This window comes from Gobio gobio, assembly GCF_949357685.1.
Source record: "Gobio gobio genome assembly, chromosome: 3".
NCBI classification, from domain to species: domain Eukaryota; kingdom Metazoa; phylum Chordata; class Actinopteri; order Cypriniformes; family Gobionidae; genus Gobio; species Gobio gobio.
Genome location: NC_137099.1, coordinates 48,878,376 through 48,884,603, shown reverse-complemented (window position 1 = coordinate 48,884,603; position 6,228 = coordinate 48,878,376).

Genomic DNA, 6,228 nt, shown 5'->3' with positions numbered 1-6,228 from the left:
CTCGAATAGTTCCAGGAAGTGCTTTGGCGGGCAATTCAAATTGATCGTTACAGTGACAGAACTGAGATTTTTGGTAATTAATAGTCAATAAATGCATTGATTTTCAATAATTTCATTACACATCGACATGTGTATGAAGCATGAGTATATAGTTACAGCGATGTTGTTTTTAATGAATAATCTACACAAGCAGGCTTTAATATACAAGTTATTTTGATTAAGATGTGCTGATAATTTAAAATCTTACTGATTACACGTCTTACCTTTTAAAAGTGCATCACAAACTGTCTGTTCTGCTGTAACTCTATGGCGCGGCTGCTACTTCCGGGAACTATTGAGAGTCTCCACGAGCCGCCATTGCTGTAAAAAAACCATTCCATTGGAGTCTATGGAGTTGTCGCGACTCTCTCTCTCTATGGCTCTGGAGAAGCGATGGGTCGTTGCCCGTTGATCACCCTCTTGTGGTCTGATTGGTTGAAGGACTATGCAATTGCGTACATTCATTTAATTTATGCTTGTTGATCACGCCTCTTGTGCAGTAGAAAATACATAGCAGACTCCCCAGACCAATGTTCAATCTTAAATTGAGCGTGGTCTGGTGATAGCCAGACAACCAAATTATAACAACGACAAACATTTGACACACTTCTAGACAATTGCAAGCAAACATATATTACTGTTAGCTGGTTAGCCAAAATTAAAATGAATGTGTTTAATGAGATACATGGCGTATGCTTAAAGGAACACGCCGACTTTTTGGGACTTTAGCTTATTCACTGTATCCCCCAGTTAGATAAGTCCATAAATACCATTCTCATCTCCATGCGTGCCATAACTCTGTCTGACGCACCCACCGCTAGCCTAGCTTAGCACAAAGACTGGAGGTAAATGGCTCCAGCTAGCCTACTGCTCAATAAGTGACAAAATAATGCCATTTTCCTATTTACATGTTATGATGTGTATAGTTACATCGTGTACTAAGACCGACGGAAATTAAAAAGTTGTGATTTTCTAGACAGATATGGCTAGGAACTAGTGCTGGGCGGTATACCGGTTCATACCGAATACCGGTATTAATTTTCTTTATGATATGAATTTTGATGATACCGCAATACCGGTATATGTCGCTTAAACAACGTTCGGAACGCGGCGCAGCGCGTCATTGTTTGAGAGGGGACCCATTTCATTGATGCACTGTAGTAAGAGCAGTCAGAGCACACAGCCTATGGCTGTATCCTATACTCTCATTCACTATTCCCTACGTTATCACTTTATTTGAAGGAGTGAATGAAAACGTGCGTGAAGTCGGACAACCGTTGTGTGTACATCGGCTGTACACTCGTTATTGCGGTGCAATGGGATAGAATGAGTGCACTCAATAACGTCCACTAAGGTTTCGGACACCACTACAAAGCGCTGTGCCCTCCAAATAATGCTATATTTGAGGTTATGGGAGCGATGTCGGATTCAGCCCTTGATTATTGTTGAGAATTCAAACTACACGCGGCGCGCGAGATAGCGCGGTTTCTGCACGGAGCGCTGCGATGAGTTTAACAACGCTCACCACATGGATCATATAGCACTGATATAGACCGGAGCGAGTGCGTTTAAAATTTTTATGGACATATTTCAAAAACTCTAGTGCTCTAGACATGAACCAGAAGTGTGTATGCGCGCATATTTCATCACGTCTTATTAAAATGAAATGTATGCACTGATTACACTGATAACCTATGTCTGATCACGAACGCGCTGACACGATGGATTATTCAAAAGACGATGTAAGTTAATAAATAAACTGACAATTCAAAGAAGAATGGGCCAAAAAGTAACTGCTTTATTCTTTCTGTGTTAAACTGATGTGTGTCATTCGTTCCGAGAGTCCTGTTAAATGTATTGCTAATATCCTCATTTCTCGGCAGTTTGTTGTAGAGGGTTAGATTTTTAAAATGCTTAAGGTGCCCTCAACTCAACTTTTAATATTCAGGTGTCTGTAAGTATGATTCTGAGCGTGTTGCAGGTCTGTGTTTTATTGTCTCTCTACAGCATTTTGTTAACCTGTAGACCTATTAACTCATAACTAATTTTCTACAATATTCACTCGTCATGACAGTAAAACAGGGTATTCTAGTCAATCTCCTGCAGTATTTCCTCTCTCAATCAGTAGAAAATGTGATTAACACCCTGTCATGAATAGGGGAAAAAATACCGTCATATACCGTGAAACCAATATAATTTAGAAAAATACCGTGATATACATTTTTGGTCATACCGCCCAGCACTACTAGGAACTATACTCTCATTCCTGCGTAATAATCAAGGAGCTTTCAGTCCCTCCAGAAAAACGCGATTATGCGATCGCGTGATTTAACGCATAATCAGCCAGAGTCCGCATATTCATGCGGGGGCCGCATTTTTTCAAATACGCCGCACTTTCGCCGCATAAATTGCCTATTTCCGCGTGCAAAATATGCGGGGCTATCATGATTTCATAATCCCCGCATTTTCGTTGCAAAAAAAGTCATATATATTAGTAGAAAGTTGAAAAATTTTCGTTTACTTCACACAAGAGCCGCCATTTCCGCCTATTGCCATGGGAACGTTTTGAAGTGACGTGATTACCCGACGCGAACGTCATCGAAAAGCTTCAAACCCCGTGGAGAAACCATAGATACCGGTGAAACCATGATGAAGCACAAACTCCCATTGGCCAACAAAAATAACAGCAAAAGAGCAAAGCAGTTTCCCTGTGTGCTGACTGATTTCAAAACAGCTTTGAAGCGTTATGAATCAATGAGTCGATTCAGCGGTTTGAAGCGTTATGAATCAATGAGTTGATTCAGCGGTTTGAAGCGTTATGAATCAATGAGTCGATTCAGCGGGTTGGATCGCCAAAGTCACGTATTTCAGCAGTTTGACACACGATCCGAATCATGAATCGACTCGATGATTCATAGCATCATGATGCTGTGTTTTGAAATCAGTCATCACTATATAAGTCGTTATTTAGTTTTTTTTGCACACAATAACTATTATCGTCGCTTCATAAAGTTATTGTAGAACCACTGTAGTGAGATGGACTTTGTAACGACGTCTTTAGTACCTTTTATGGGTCTTGAGAGTGTACATTGTGCCAATGGAGGCGTTTCTCAGCCATCGGAATTCAACAAAAATATCTTAATTTGTGTCCAGCAACATAAAGGGAAGTCATTAATGACAGAATTTTCATTTTTAGGTGAACTAACCCTTTAAGAGATTGCACTTTGTGCATTGGAAGCACTCAAATGTCTGTTTTGTATAGCGACATCTGTAAAACAGGAAGTTATTAATTTTTTCAGAAGTTGTAGCATATTCCTTTTGTAAAGCTACAGAACTTGATTGACTAAATGTTTTGTAAATTTGAGCCATTATTAAGGTCTTCAATAAAACAAGATGAGAACTTAAATATTCCAGCACTTTCTGTGATGTAGTGCTTTTTTTCTCTTTCTCATCAAACCGCAGTTTTTGCAAGTTCCCGCAATTTTATTGCATAAAATTGCATAAATATCCCGCATTTTTCATCGCATTTTTTAAGAAAACGTGCCGCATAATCAAGGATTTTTGCCCGCAACAATCACAAAAAAAAGCCGCATTTTTCTGGAAGGACTGAGCTTTGCTGCCGTACCATGAGTGCAGCGGCACAATGATATTACACAGCGCCTGAAAATAGGTTAACTTCCGTCAACATAACCAACGTGACAACCTGCTTGCACATAGAGCGTGCTGGGGACTATTTTCAGGCAGCAAAGTTCCTTGATTATTACGCAGGAATGAGGGAATAGTTCCTAGCCATATCAGTCTAGAAAATAGCAACTTTTAATTTTCCGTCGGCCTTAGTACACAATTTAACTATACACATCACAACATGTAAATAGGAGAATGTTGGCGTTATTTTGTCACTTATTGAGCAGTAGGCTAGCTGGAGCCATTTACCTCCAGTCTTTGTGCTAAGCTAGGCTAGCGGTGGGTGCGTCAGACAGAGTTATGGCACGCACGGAGATGAGAATGGTATGTATGGACTTATCTAACTCTGGGGGATACGGTGAATAAGCTAAAGTCCCAAAAAGTTGGCGTGTTCCTTTAATTTCACAATAAGTGTACGATAAAAGTGTGATTAATCTCGATTACAATTTTTAACATAGCGCTGAAAGAAAGAAGCCTTTCCTGAAAAAGGAGAAACAGCAAGCGCAAAATGCGGCACTAGCATCTCGAAGCGTATATTTTTATATAATAGCCTAATTTTTATTTTATGAACTGCATTTCAACAAAATAACATTACATAGCTAACCACAGTAGGATACTATCATGTGTAAGCAATTTATCATAAACTGTGTTAAAGTTGTGAGTTTCTAATTCTGCATTAGCCTACATCAGAGAAAGCTGAAATTGAGAAAGCTGAACGGCATTTTTTATGAAGGCATGAGGTGAGACTAGGGTTGCCACCTTTGGTGTGGCAAAATAAGGGACACCCATTCATGACCCCCCCCCCCCCCCCCCCCCCCCCCCCAAAAAAAAACACGCCATGAAATGATTATTTCTACATTGACAACTTTACAGCTCAATAATAAACCATAAGAAAACATGAGATCAAGTATGTGAACTTGCAACAGAACACATTTTATATTATTTTACATTTGATTATTTTATTTATTTCTAAAGAACTTTTTAGTAGCCTATTTGGTGCACTTTAAAGGGATATTTCACCCAAAATGAAAATTCTGTCATCATTTACTCGCCCTCATGATGTTCCAGACCTGTATGAGTTTCTTTGTTCTGCTGAACACAAAAGAAGATATTTAGAAGAATGTTTGTAACCAGGCTTCTTTGGGGGCACCATTGACTTCCATAGTAATCTTCCTATGTGTTCAACATAAAGAAATGTATACATGTTTGGAACAACTTGAGGGTGAGTAAATGATGACAGAATTTTCATTTTTGGGTGAACTATCCCTTTAAGCAGTCATTCTGAACCAGTAATCACTTTTTTGAATTTCAAAAATGTATTTTTTTTTAATTAATTTACTTAAATTATGACTATATTATCATGTAATTATTTGTCCCATTTTTATCAAATTTTTTTTTTAAATGTCATAAACTTTATATGACAGGATTATTGGTTATGTATGATTATAGCGTAGCTAAATTATAAATTAATAATTACATTTATTAGGCTATAATCTATTAATTAACCTGTCTAAAAAATAATAATATAATATTATCAGAGCTTTGCAGACAAAATTAAGATATTATCCATTTAAAAAAAACTATAGGCTACCTTTAGAAGCACAGATGTGTCTGTCACCGCTGTTGCTTTAAGTCAGTCAGTCTGAGACACTGAAATGCTTCTCACAAAGTGTGCAGTTGGCCTGAGGTTCATCCTGAGTTACTGGACAGACCCATTGATACCTTTTTGATATTCAGCTCTATATCTGGAGATCCTCTTGCGTTTAAACGGTGGACGCGACGCGAGCTCGACATGTTTTTAAAAAACCGGCAAGTTTACAGGCACACTCTGGCACAGCGCATGTTCTCGAGACTCCGCCGCTATGGCAACAAAGCCGCTAAAACGCAATCACGCATAAATGAGCTCCTGTGCTACTTATAGCAAATATAAACAAATACATTTCACAATAAGTATTCTCCACACTGCAAAATCCTTGTGTGTTTATTGAACTACGTGTGGACCTATGTAAAATACGGAACAAATCGCGTCCCGTAGTGGTTTGATACGGAACGCGTCATTTTGCTTGTAAATACGGGACGATTCCGTATTTTACGGGACGGGTGGCAACCCTAGGTGAGACATTAATTTTGTCGTCACCGAAACATGAAGGTGATATTGACACTTCTTGCTGGATATGTATACACATAGCTACACAGAACAATTTCAGCTCTCTGATGTAATGTAATGCAGAATCAGAAACACACAACTTTAACACAGTTTATGATAAATTGCTTACACATGATAGTATCCTACTGTGGTTAGCTATATAATGTTATTTTGTTGAAATGCAGTTTATAAATTAAAAAATAGGCTATTAAATCTAAATATATGTCCAGGAAGTGCCGCTTCGAGATGCCAGTGCTGCATTTTGCGCCACACCTGGAAGCCATCTGGCAAAAGGTGCTATGGGCTGCCACTGATGCAACCAAAATTGACCTTTTTGGGCTGAACTCCAAGCACTATGT